General features: G+C 37.4%; 1 long non-coding RNA gene across 1 annotated transcript; it reads right to left on the bottom strand.

Moving 5' to 3' along the window:
- Positions 1–383: 383 nt before the first annotated feature.
- On the bottom strand, positions 384–13744 carry LOC141517633 (uncharacterized). The gene is made up of 4 exons (XR_012476929.1): positions 13471–13744; positions 12382–12512; positions 7378–7504; positions 384–599 (listed from the first exon to the last, which is right to left on the bottom strand). It is a non-coding gene; the product is annotated as an uncharacterized LOC141517633 (long non-coding RNA).
- Positions 13745–14789: the final 1045 nt, after the last annotated feature.

The raw sequence follows: 14789 nt of genomic DNA on the forward strand, positions 1-14789 counted from the left end.
GACTAAGAAATCACAGATCATAGATTGATAGCTAAATGAGGTCTTAGAACTCATCTGATCCAAACCTTCATTTTCCAGATGATGAAATTGAAGGCACAAAGAATATCTGTGACTTGCCCATGGCCACAAAAATAGAAAGTGAGGAGTTGGGGTTTGAGCCCAGGGATCCTTAGACTCTAAATTCAGAGTTACCTTTATTTATTTATTTATTTATTTGTTTGCTTATTTATTTATTTGTTTATTTATTTGTTTATTTATTTATTTATTTTTGCACCGGGTTGATTTAAGCTAGGTGGCACAGTGGTGTTAGACCTGAAGTCGGGAAGACTTGAGTTCAAATTCTGCCCCCCAACACTTTCAAACTGTGTTACCCTGAGCAAGTTACTTAATCACTCTCTGCCATAGTTTCCTTGTCTGTGAAATGGGGGTCATTATACCGTATGAGGTAGCTAGGTGGCACAGTGGATAGAGTTTCAGGTTTGAATCAGGAAGACTCTTTTTCATGAGTTCAAATCTAGCCTCAGATACTTACTAACCATGTGATCCTGGGCAAATGACTTTATCTTGTTTGCTTCAGTTTCCTCATCTTGTAAAGTGAGCTGGAAAAGGCAAACCATTTTGGTCACAAAGAGTCAGACACGATTGATAAACATTTGAACAACAACCCAGGATTATTGTGAGGATCAAATTAGCACTATAGAAATATTTATTATTATTATTATTATTATTATTATTCAGGGTCACATAGAAATACTGTATCATTGCTTAAATCAAATCAATAAGCATTTATTAAGAACCTATTATTCTGTACTAAAAAATGACCTCTGAACTCAGGAAGCTTAGAATCTAGAGTAGAATGCCAAATCTATTACTAGCAAATTTTTTGGTCCAGGGCAAATGAGTTGGGGGAGAAGAGGTAACTGGAGGTTTTGGAAAAGACCCTTGACGGAATCACATTTCAGCTCACTATTTTTACTAATTAGTTATTAAATTCAATCGTTTCTATGGGAGAGCACTATCATCAGGCTCCAAATTTTGGTTCCTGGGACAAAGACTCTGTCAAATCAGCCTAGTTATGAATGGAGGATGCACAATATCATACAACAAATATACTTTTACTATAGAATGATGATGAAGTTGGAAGAATATTGAATTTGGAGTCAGTCAGATCTGAGTTAGAAGGTCAGTTTTGCATTGGGTGTGTAATTTAATTTCTCTGGACCTCAGTTTCTTAATCTATATTCAGTCAATAAGCTATTATTAAGCACTCACAGTATGCTAAACCCTAAGGATACACTTACAAAAGGATGACAGCATCTGCCTTCAAAGACTACCAGAGCATATAACATATTCACTGATAAGTTATATGTTTTAAAATTTGCAAAGTGCTTTACAATTCTCTATTTTCATCCTTACAAGAACTCTGTAAAGTAGGTGCTGTTTATCCCTATTTTATACATGAGGAAACTGGGACAAACTGGGGCTGAAGGGTTACACAGCTAGAACATATCTGAGGCTACATTTGAACTGAGGACTTTTTGACTGCAAGTCTTGGTCATCTGAGCCACCCAACACAGTGGTGAGTAGGATTTCAGGGAGGAAAGAACCAATAATGGGAGGAATTAGAAAGTCTCCTGAAGGATATAATACTTGAAGTGAACCTTGACAGTTGTAGGGTTTCTTTTTTTTTAGGTTTTTTTTTGCAAGGCAAATGGGGTTAAGTGGCTTGCCCAAGGCCACACAGCTAGGTAATTATTATGTGTCTGAGACTGGATTTGAACCCAGGTACTCCTGACTCCAAGGCCAGTGCTTTATCCACTACGCCACCGAGTTGTAGGGTTTCTGAAAGAGTTTTCCAAGCCTAGGGAACAGCATGTAACAACATGGAAGTGGAAGATGGAATGTTGTAGGGGGGAGAGGTGGGAACCACCCACTTCACCCAGGTTGTAGAATAAGTGGTGTATTATATTAAATCAGTCTGAAAAGATGAACTAAAGGCATATTGTGAAGGGGTTTGTATTTATCCTGAGGTCAGTGAGGAGCCACTGATAACCTGGGAAAGGATGGAGGAAGAGTGCCAGTCATGTTAATAGACAGGACCCCTTCCAGCTCTAAATCTATTTTCTTAGGATAAGGTGGAGGAAGGAAAGATTTCACTTGATTGAGAGATCAGTAAAGGTTTTAGGTAGTAGGAAGCATTTGGGCAGGTGTCAAATATACATTGCATCATGCAACATTCAGTCAGACTTTAACCTGAACCAAATTAAAATGTCACTGGGAAATATTTAACAAAATAAATTAAAATCCAACAGAACGGATAGTGTTAACATGTGGTTTTTGAAGTCAATATGAGGCCCAGTAGGGAATCATATAAACAGTTTATTGACCCCCTTGAGTTGGACATATCTGCCTTAGAGGATGAATTGGATTTCAGAAGGTCAGGGGGAATGGGGAGTGCAGGGAATTATAAGGCACTCCAGACTTGGTTAAAGAAAAAGCAGGAAGGTAGGAAAGGGGTGGTAAAGGACTGGCAAATAATTCAGTTTGTCTGGAGAACAGTACACATGAACAGAACTGTATGGGAGGATAGGTGAGGATGCTGCCAGTTTGGGGGTAGGCTGGCTTAAATGCCAGGTTAAAGACTATGGAAGAGTTCTGAGCAGGAAAGGCACTATATGGTACAGTGAAAAGAACCCTGTATTTGGAATCTTACAAAACCTGGGTTCACATACTTCCTATGACACTTGTTGTATTTTTGACCTCAGGTAAGTTAGTGTTTCCAGGCCTTAGTTTCCTTATCGGTAAAATGAAGTGGCCAGGCTCATTTGATGACCTTTAAGGTCCCTTTCAGTTCTAGGTCCTTGATCCTAAAAGAATGACATAAACAGATCTGGTCATAAGGAAAATAAGTCATTTAATTCTGGTACAGTGGGAAAAACACTGACTTTGGAGACAGAGGAGCTAGGTTCAAGCTCTACCTCTGAATTTTACTGCTGATGTTGACCTTGAGTATGTCACAGTCTCTCAGGATCCCAGTTTCCTCTTGTGTAAAATGGGGAGTTGTAATAAATGGCCTCTAAGGTCCCTTCCACTGCTACATTTAAGATTCTGTGAATCAATCAACAAGTATTTATTTAGTGCCTACTATGTGCTGAAAAATGGGGACATAAATACAAGGAATGAAACAATTTCTACCCTCAAGTAGTTTATATTCTAACACATCAGACATCAATATGAGAGATGTATTTCGTGAAGAAAAGACTTAATATGGGGGGGAGACCAGATTAGTTGTTAAAGTTCTGAAATACTAGCTAGTGTTTGAAAATATAGCTGGTCATCTTCAGCTCAGTGAGAGCTGAATAGCATAATGAAGAATGAATAGCATTTATTGAGTTTATGTTCAAAGCACAAAATAGATAAGCAAAATGGTCCCTGCTCTCAAGGAGTTCACATGTATAGGAGATTTCACTTCCAGGTCCTTAAGTGCCAGAGTAAAGTCTCTGGGATTGTATCTTCTTTAGTGATATTTCCACTGACAAAATCAATGTCTGCTTCTGTTTTCAAACTACTTGACAGAACCAGGGACTTTGGGCTCAAGAACTTTCTTTCTTAAGATTGTGACTGCTAAGATACAGGGACTTCAAGGCCTATAGAAGGAGATGCGGGATTGTATACCTCAGCTGCTTTCTGGGATGATGGGCTGGTGGCCTGGGAAACAGGTTCACTGCCTTTCCCAGGATTCTTGGTCTCAGAGACTTGAGCTGGCTTTATCATATCTGAGAGAAGTTGGAGGCTGAGATGCTGGTAGTGACATAGTTCATCTCCTTTTTCTTCCTGCTTCAGTTAGGCTGACCTGCCTAGGGCATGATTAATATTACATTCACCATGAAGCATCATTGCTTCTCCGAGTGAAGTAAATTGTAGGCAGCTAGCCACTTCTCCCATTGGTCTCTGCTCCTTTTCTAGTCTTTATTCCCCTTACTCTTGATCCCTTCCATGTGAATCCCTGGCTGCTTTCCTGATTAGTCCCTGAATTTGTTACCTTTCAGCATTTGGGCTTTATGGCCTTGGATTTTGCTATTTGCCATTTGGCTCTGTCCCCTTCCTGGCTCTCTCTGGCTTTGAATTGGCCTGGGGTTGGTCAGGCTTTATTGCCAAGGTCTTGTTTACTTGCTCAAAGACTGCCCTGCTAATCTCCTACTAATCCTCAAGCCTGGGGAATCCAATAGCCCCTGTTTCAAAATCCTCTGAACCTATTTTGGCCAAATTAGTAAAGTGAGGGGACTTGGGCAGCTGGCAGTGGAACTGAAGGCTCTGAATACCACTTTCCAGGAGCAATTACACCAAGCCACAGAGGTTTGGGAATCATGAACTTGCAAAATCATAATGAACAACAAGAGAAGCTGTGGAATCAGCCTTCTGGTCTACCAGCTGTGCAGTAACTGCCTCACTAGTTCACCAGTGGCCACAATTTCTGACACAAACAAGAGCCTCCAGGAACTTTGGGTTCTTGCTTTGAAACAAGAGGAAATGAGAAAAAAAGCACCTCTGTGATATCTCAACTCATCGGGCAATGAACTTGCTGGGTTCTACTGCCTCCTGGAGAATAGCTCCATATTGAATTTTGTTGAGGACTACCTCTAAGAGTTCTAGAAGAATTTTATAGTAGGATCTCAGCATCAAATGGTATGGACTTTTAAATCACATTCTTGGCATGATTTCAAATTGATTTCCATAATGATTGGACCAATTCATAGCTTTTAGAAGATTTTTAAAAACTGATTTATTGATGTTCTTTTACTTCATTAATGTATCTTCTTGCCCTCTCCCAAACCCTTAAAATAAATAGTATAATCAAGAAAAGCAAGTCAACACATTGGTGATTTTTGAAGATGCATGGACCATTTGGCACTTAGGTACCACTACATCACTGCATGCTCCCTCCACCATTAGTCCTTAATTTCACCATACTGATTTGAGTTTTCTGTATTAGTTCACACTGATCTGCCTGGTGGAATTTAAATGAGTCATTTGGTCAGAAAAACATACTACCAGATTTTATTCTTTGGGTAGATGTGGCTCTGATGGAGACCACCAGTCTCCAGTCAAGATTTACTTTGAAATTAGTCAGTATTCATGGATCAGCCTTTAGAAGGAATGGTGGGTCTCATTCAGAATACATTTCTCCAGCAGAGAGAGATTCATGGGCAACTATCAGGCAATGTTCACCCTTGGAGCTGTGTGTATCTCTTCTCAGACCTAGGCTAACAAAATTCTCTAATACTTTCCAAGCTCATTTGTTAGTATTGCAAGTCTGAGCATGAGGGAAGTGATCAAGGGTGAGAGAGGGGGAATATCTCAAACCAGCCCTCGCCTACTTAGACAGATCAATCACCTGTCCCAGAAAAAAGGGAGGTTTAGATAGAAATAGTGACTGAAGAATCTACAAATACATGGAAAGCCTTATGTAATTTACTCATAATTTGTTACATTAATATGTAACTTGGGATTTGCTTATCCTATATTGGTACATCAGGAAATGAATTCAACTCCCTTTGTTTTCTTGATTATAAAGCAGCATATCCTCACCTGTTGTGGCCTCTCAGACTTTTCCTATAGTTTTAGATTGACCTTGAATTCCTGGAGTTACTACATGTCTAGCCTTGTCTCTCAGGCTCTAGAATGGAAAACTGCATGGGTGCCCATGAAGCTGATTCATATTCCTCTGATTTGTGGTTTGCAAATAATCAGCAAACCCTGTGAGTTTTATATGCATCATCTAATTCAATCCTTACAGCAGCTTTGCTAAATAAGCAGTGCCCAGTACTATTATCATCTATGGTTTTGGGTTTTTTTTTTAGATTTTTCAAGGCAATGGGCTTGCCCAAGGCCACACGGCTCGGTAATCATTAAGTGTCTGAGGTCGGATTTGAACCCAGGTACTCCTGACTCCAGGGCCGGTGCTCTATCCACTGCGCCACCTAGCCGCCCCTATTCATCTATGTTTTACAGATGGAGAAACTGACCCTCAGAGAGGTTGTGACTTTCTCAAAGTCAAGTAGTTAGAAAGTGGTAGGGTCAGAATTCAGACCAAAGTTTTCTGATTCCAAGTCCATTCTTAAGGGTTATCATAGCCCAGAAGGTATTTCTCAAAGAACAGATTTGTTTAGGGACTTTGGTCTCTGAAATTCCTATGAGAGAACAATATATATCTAAAGAATAAGCTCTAGGGGCAGCTAGGTGGCATAGTGGATAGAGCACCGGCCCTGGAGTCAGGAGTACCTGGGTTCAAATCCGACCTCAGACACTTAATGATTACCGAGCCGTGTGGCCTTGGGCAAGCCACTTAACCCCATTTGTCTTGCAAAAATCTGAAAAATTAAAAAGAATAAGCTTCAAGTAGTTAGTAAAAGCTCCTTCAGCTCTATAGCATTGTTTCATTCGAAATGGATATAATTATCAGGAGAAATGAATGAAGAATGCAGGGAATGCCAGGGGAATTGTGAGAAAATGAATAGGAGAAAAGGTAACTGAGGTGGGGTGTGTGTATGTTGGGGTGGAATGAGGAGGGGCAGAGGTTAGCATAGAAAGTTAGCGGTAGGGGTGGCTAGGTGGCACAGTGGATAGAGCACTGGGCTTGGAGTCAGGAGTACCTGGGTTCAAATTCGACCTCAGACACTTAATGATTACCTAGCTGTGTGGCCTTGGGCAAGCCACTTAACCCTGTTTGCCTTGCAAAAATCTAAAAAAAAAAAAAAAGTTAGTGGGTACCCTGAGTGCTGGAGGGGCTGCTGGAATCATCACCCTGTAGTCAGAAGAATTAGCATTTTCATCATTGGTGTTTGTAAACAGTTCTTTAACAGTGCAGTCATATAACTGTGTCCCACTGCTAACTGAAGGAAGAAGAAGAATTCTGGAGGAATTTAGTGTCATTGAATGCACTAATCCAAAATCTAATCCAGTCTCCTCTCATCCTCCTGCTCAATTCTGTCATTCACCTATCAGAAGGAAATAATTCAATGCTTTCTTCCAACTGGCAGACAGGCAGGAATAGTGGATAGCCATTCTCTTTGTTTCTGTGCATGTGCTTCTCCTGTATTCCCCCTGGGAAATCCAGCATGGTGGGCTATGTGACCATGTGGTCCAAGACCTTGGGCATGGAGAACAACCAGGAGATCTGACTGTGATGAATCTGTGTGACAAGATTACTGAAAAGCCAAACCCTTGACAACACTTTCTGAGCCATTCCCTCTCTCTTAGGGCATGCCTGGGTTAGAGGTCAGGAGACCCTGATGTTAATGACACAGAAAACTTAACAGGGCTGGACAAAGTGTGTAAGTGAAGGGGAAAGGCAAATGCCATCATTTTAATTCTTACTAGACAGGTAGTCCCAGACTTATGAATGGTCATTCTTCTTCCACTTGGCTTCAACATTCATCATCAGAAACCTAGGACTCCACAAGGCCATTGGAACTGGTGGGAATACACTTAGCTTTTGAAGCATCTTTGAATTTAGAAAGAGAGAAAAGGAAGAGGTTTTGAGAGTCTGTAATTATTGAAAGGAACTGATGCCTAGGCAAAATTGCAAAAAGAGCCAGTCTGTACAAGTGTCTGTTCTCTCCTCAAAAACTTCCTCCACCACTGCCTGAAATTATTCATTTAATTTTGCCACAGTTCTCAGCTCCATCAATTAAACATTCACTCAGGTGAAATAGAATTATATCTAATATCCATATCTAAATGAACATATAGGATCATTAGGCTCAACAAATTAGAAGGGACTTTAGAAACCTTAGAGTTTAAGCCCTTTATTTAACAGATGAGGAAACTGAGGCATGCAGAGGTAAAGTTATTTGTCCAGGGTCAAAGACCTAGTGAGTGTCTGAGGTAGAATTTGAATCCATTTCTTCCTGACTCTAAATCCAATCTTCTACCTAGTGTACCAGATATACTGTAGAACCTCAGATTATGAGTAACCTGGTCTACATATGTTTCACTGGATGAGGAAAAATTTTTTGCAAAATTTGTCTTGTAGGATAAACAAAAATTTTCAATACTAACATTGTGTTTGGACTTGAACAGTTTGTGAAGGATGATGCTCAAATAGGGCAATGTTATTTTTTTTTTTGCTTTCATATGTCAAACAAAGTCACTCCACTCAACACACATTGTTTATTTCTACTTCAATACTATCTCCATGGACAGCCCCTTCTCACTATTCACAATAATCCCCTTTGCTCATACTCTCTTACTTGGACTGTTGCATAGCATCCTAATCAGTATACCTGTTTCAAGAACCTCCCTTCTCCAATTCACTCAGAAGCAAACATAGAGAAAAAAAAAATCAGTGAGTCAAAACATGAAAGTGATTTTAAAAAAATGTAAACAAGTGAAGGCAGAAGTCTTACTTTTAGTAAAAGTAGCATAAGAGAACAGTCTGGATGTTGAAATCTCCAAGGTTCTCATGGAAGGAGATTCTCCTTCCAAATAATATTCCTTCCTCCTCCTCCCTCTTGTCTCCCTCACACCAACTCTGACTCTTCTCAAAGATAAAGTGTAGGTTAATTTTTTAAATTTTTTTAATTTTTATTTATATTGTGTATTAATCATTGCTATTGTATTTCAAATGCATTAGGGACAAAAATTTGCTTAAAATTATAAATAATTATTTTATATGAATATTTTTGGGGATATGGTACCTATCATCCAACTTTACATTATTTTCCTATGAGAAAAATTGCTTTGCAATACTAACAAATCACATGATGAACAGAATCTCAAAATGAATTAAATTCATAAACCGAGGTTCTACTGTACCTGGGAAGCTAAATAGTATAGAAGATAGAATGTTGGGCCTAGAGCCAGGAAGACCTGAGTTCAAATCCTGATGGCCAACACTTGGGCAAGTAACTTAACCTATTTGTCTCAGTTTCCTTATCTGTAGATGGAGATAATAGTAGCATCTGTTATCTAGGTAGATTTTACAAAGAACAATCGAGACAATATTCGTGAAGTTTCAATATATAATATGCATTATAAAAATGTTTTCATTGTTATTAATATTATTATCATAATCATTATTAAGGAATATTTGGATACTTAAATGGAGCTATAAACTCATGGGAATAAGTAGTTCCTGTCAGTCTAAATTGTAATGTCTATATGCCTCCTCATCCTATGGGTTTCTGGTGTAAAATCAACCATAGACTATCCACCCAATGCACTGGAAGCCTTTCTCTGATTCTTTTAGTATCTTTGGGAATAACAGTTAGTTGGCACATGGCAACTTATGAAACCAAAAAAAAAAAAACCAAAACAGTCCTTAGTCCTATGTGAGACTTTTTATAATATCTACAGGACTCTTTTGACTGAGTGGCCAAAAAGGGGGGCAAGAGGAGAGGAGCAAAAGTTACTAAGTATGACGCAGGTTATAGACTGGCTCTAAGAATGTATTTAACTATTCTGCATGTGGGGGCAGTTAGGTAGGTAGCACCAAAGTGCATAGAGCTTCAGGCCTGAAGTCAGGAAGAGTCAATCCTCTTCATGAATTCAAATTTGAGCGTAGACATTTACTAGCTGTATGACCCTGGGTAAGTCACCTAACCCGGTTTGCCTCAGTTCCTTATCTATAAAATAAGCTAGAAGAAATAGCAAACCAGTCTAGTATCTTTGCCAGAAAACCAGTCACACATAACTCAGCAGCAAGTGCATTCTACATGTGAATCTCTAATCCAGGGACCAACTGGAGGAGCCATGTCATGTCAATATTCTTGTTCTTGATATAAATGAAACCAGAAAATAAAAGGAAGGTGTATTAGGGATGATCATAATTTCTTCATGGAGAAGAAAATGTAGAAAATGGAATTGGTAGAGCTGGTTTTATTTGGAAGTAACAAGAAACATTACTTCATGGGATAATTGGCCACTTCATAGTGCAGTGTCCATGATAATATTCTTTGACCATTTCAAAGGAGACCACCATGAAGGTATTCCAGTTTGTGTGCCAACATCTATCAACTATAGTAATTTGTTAAGTATTTGTCAGACATGATACTAAGCTCTCGGGATATAAAGATGAGGAGAGATTCAAAAAAGAAATTGTTAAGTGTCTAAATTAAATCAACATATGCATCAATAATCAGTTATTGCAATGCAAGTGTGCATAGGGGAATCAATGGGAAAAGACTTAATATAGAGACTTAAGGAATAAAGAAGACTAAAGGTTTATAGCCTATCTAAAAGACTCATATCTATTTATCATAAACACTTTCTTCAAGGAGAAAAAAATGGGGATGCTGGGCATGACAAATACTGGGAAAACAATCATGAGAATTAATGTATTTACCTAATTATTATTATAATAACATCCATATAGATATAGTACTTTAAGGTTTACAAAAAAGCTTTACCATTGATCCTTACCATAATCCTGTGAGGCAGTTATTAGTATTATACCCATTTTACAGAGGAGAAAATTGAGGCTGAACCAGGAAATATGTGAGGCAGGATTAAAATGCAGGTCTTTCTGACTCCAAGTCTAGTATAGTACTGTATTCACTATCACCTAGCTATCACTGTCACCTATATATCAAATATATATATATATATATATATATATATGCATGTACATATACATATATGTGTATACATGAAATAACTGCCCACATTATGCACATCACACCCACACATATGTAGATATACATAAGACATCATGTATATATAAACATGTGTATATATATATATACACACACATATGTGTGTTTGTGTGTGTGTGTATGTGGATAGATAGCCTTGGATTCAGGAGGATGTGAGTTCAAATCCAGTCTTAGACTATTGCCACTTAGCTGTATGACCTTGGGCAAGTCAGTTAGCCCTGACTGTCCCACATCCAGGGCCATCTCCAGTCGTCCTGATTCATATCTGGCCACTGGACCCAGATGGCTCTGGAGGAGAAAGTGAGTGACTAAGCATAGCACTCCCTCACTCAAATCCAGTTCATGTACTTTTCATCTCCCTGATATCATGGTCTTCTTCAAAAATGAAGGACAATTATTATTATTATTATTATTATTATTACATATATTCCTGGCTTCTGATCAGGAAATCATTCACAAATTAGTTTGCAGTCAAGTGGGTGGTACAGTGGACAAAACTGACTCATTAGGAGGCCCCAGATTTAAATCTAACACAAGACAACTTACTATATGACCCTGGGCAAGTCACTTAACCCTCTTCACCTCAGTTCCTCATCATAAAAATGAGCTGGAGAGAAAAATGATTCTAGTATCCTTGTCAAGAGACCCCCAAAATAGGGTCACAGAGATTTAAACTCTACTGGAATGACTCAACGATAGCAATACTAACAACAGGTATTGATTTGTAAAAACAAAGATAGAAATCTGAATTCCAAATTATAAGGCTTCAAAAATGAAAAGTTAGAGTATGCTAACTTCTTCTTTTTTAGATTAACTACTTCCTAATTGCTTTCTCTTGCCTCAAATCTTTTTTGTACTCTTATTTCATCCTCCTCAGTGCTTCCAAAGCAAATTTCCTTATGGGCTGATATGAACATGTTGCTCCCTTATTCAATCAACTCCAGTGGCTCCCTATAGCCTGTAAGAAAAGAAATAAGCTTTTCTATTTAGCTTTTAAAAGTCCTTTACAACTTAGCTCCAACTGATCTTTCCAGCTTCATTTTACATTCCTTAGTCTCATCCCTGCTTTCTGTGATCCAGCCAAATTGACCTTCTCTCTTTTCCTCACCAATGACATTCTAGTTCCTATTTCTGTAATTTTGCTTTCCATGTCTAGAAAGCACCTTCTCATTACATCTTTTCATGGAGTCCCTCCTCTCCTTCAAGTTTAATTCAAGCATCATGTTGTTCAAGAAACTTTTCTTAATTCCCCCCAACATCTCCCAAACGTGTATTCTATTCTATTCTATTAAACATGGGCAGCTAGGTGGCATTTTTGGATGACATAATTATCATAGTATAATTAATTATTATCTTATTATTTAATTTGTTTCTATTTTTATGGAGTTCAAATAGAAGTAATCTTGAAACAAGGCACTACCTATTATTTAATGTTCTTTAAACTGTTGCACAGGTCAATAAGATAATTGCTTTTTCTCCTTGATTTTTTTTTGGGTTTTTACAAGGCAATGGGGTTAAATGACTTGCCTAAGGTCACACAGCTAGACAATTATTAAGTGTCTGAGGCCGAATTTGAACTCAGGTCCTTCTGACTCTAGGGCCAGTGCTTATCCATTGACCCACCTAACTGCTGTGACAACTGTTTTTTTGTAATTTAGTAAGAATGTTGGGATGTAGGGTCAGGAAAACGAGTCTTCCTGCATTCAAATCCAACCAAAGACACTACCTGGAGAAGTCACTTATTCCTGTTTGCCTCAATTTCCTTCTCTGTTAAATGAGCTAGAGAAGGAAATGGAAAATCATTGCAGTATCTTTGCCAAGAGAAGTTCCAAAGGGATCACAAGGAGTCAGACATAACTGAAAAAAAAGCAAAATATTATATACAACTTATAATATATAGTTAATTTCCTACATTTAAGAAATATTTATATATTTCCTATTCTACATTAGAATATACAATATAATATTTCTTATCATAATATGATATATCATATATATGAAATAGCTAAATAAAAGGTTGTTTGCAAGGGAGCTAGAAGGATCAGGAATATATATCTATATAGTATAGATATGTAGATATTATACAGTTTTACTAGATATAGTTTATATACAAATTGTTACCCCTTTTAGAAGTTGGTCTTCATCAGTAAGAATTATCTCATTCTTTGCCCTTGTATCCCCAAACCTTAACAAAGTGTTTGGCAAATACTAGATGTTTAATAAATGCTTGTTGACTAACTGATGCTGTTATGATTAAAAATATATACATTGATTTAAAAACTTTACTGAACTTATTTGAGCCATTTGTCATCTACTCTCATATTTTCTCACTCAATGAACAGTAATAATAGCATGATCCTTATCATGCAGGGGTCTGGGATCCTTCCAGATATTAAAAAGGAGCTCTCATATTGAAAAGAGTAGGAAATTATTGATCTAGGATACCAATCTTTTCTTCCTACTTTCTCTCTTTGCCTTATTTGTTCACTCTTTTGTCTATTTCCCTACCTGAATTGGCCACCCTTATGAGATCTTAGCACCCTCATTCCTCCTCTGGCAGGGGTTCACAGAATGTGCGAGCCCTGTTAATATGAGTGGTGAAGTTTTTCTTTTTCTTTTTCTTTTTTTTGAATTGGGTGGGTCTTATATTAGGTTACAGTTTTTGCTTCACCTTGATGGTGAAGGTGACCAACTTATTCACCATTAGTTTACAGATTTTCATAGGTTAACTGGAATGCTTGGAAGGCTATATTTGATTTATGGCTTCTACTTTAATTCCTAAGACAAGACCTATTAGCAGCCACAGACTATCTACCTTTGAAACAGATTACTAGTACATGTCTGGGGATATATTAACAGAAAGGACAAAAGTAGCCCCCTTGATCAGTTCCTGGAATTTTTATGTAGTTCTCGGACTTCGATGTCTGTTTCTGCAAATTTGAAGGAAACCCTCTTGAGATCATGTAGGGTCATTCCTAAAAGAAGGAAAGAAGGGTTTTCAGAAATAATAAAGTTCTAAAGCTATGAGCCTACTCCCTTTAAAATATATCAATAACAATAAAAATAATCAAACAGGTCAAATAGAAATCAAGTGGGTGAAATAGAAGCATCCAATAAACAAATCTTACTGATTGGTTTATGGAAATAGAAGAGTTTATGAAAGCAATTCAGGATCAGATCACTGCCACCAGAAATTACAATTGTTCTTAATGAGCTCAGAGGTTTATCAAAACAAATTATGTAACAAAATGGCAGAAATAACATCTCTTGGCAAATTGTAAAAAATAATTTAGTGCTTAATATAAACCTACGAATACACTATCAAGTGGCTAGAATTATATAATAAGAAGCTCACTACCATTCACAAATGAATTGAAAGCAAATATCCATTCTACAAATGTAATCCCCAATTTACCTCCAGAATTCAACAAATAAAATATACTGGATTGAAATCCTCATGAATGCTCAGATCTATAAAATTTAAGAACCCATTTTTAATAGATTTTGCCTTACTGAATACTCATAATCTCCAAGGAATGGAGAATGAAAAGTTCTTCAAAATATCAAGATCATCATTCTTCTCATTAATTGTTAACCAATCAGAATTGATTGCCATCTTTTGGTAACACACACTCTTCCAAGGGCATATAAGTGTCAATGGACTTCCATGATCCATCTTTGGTTCATGAGAAATGGCCAAATAACCATCCTTTTATCAATTATTTGCTAGCCATAATTAATAAAATGATTAATTGTCCAGGAAAAAAAAGACAGAGATCTAGCAGAGGAAATCGAAATCCTTTGGGAATCTCAAAAGGTGTGTATCACCTGCATCAGCCTGTGTCCTTTTAGAAGTTGTCCAAACATCCCAACATGCCTACATCCCAACACTCTTATTAAATTTCAAAAAGAAGTTGTCTTATTAATCTGTGCAACAGTCCAATGTACATAAAATAAAAAAGAATAATAGGATAGTCTTGTTTTAAGACTATTTGTATTTGAATCCCATAAAATAGAAACAAATTGACTAATAATATAATAAAATAATTAATAATATAATAGTAATGTTAAATCATGATCAAGGCACTTAGAATAAAAAGCTTTCAAAACCCAGTGGAGAAATCAAAACCATGT

This window comes from Macrotis lagotis, chromosome 3 (genome assembly GCF_037893015.1).
Source record: "Macrotis lagotis isolate mMagLag1 chromosome 3, bilby.v1.9.chrom.fasta, whole genome shotgun sequence".
In the NCBI taxonomy this organism is placed as follows: Eukaryota; Metazoa; Chordata; class Mammalia; order Peramelemorphia; family Peramelidae; genus Macrotis; species Macrotis lagotis.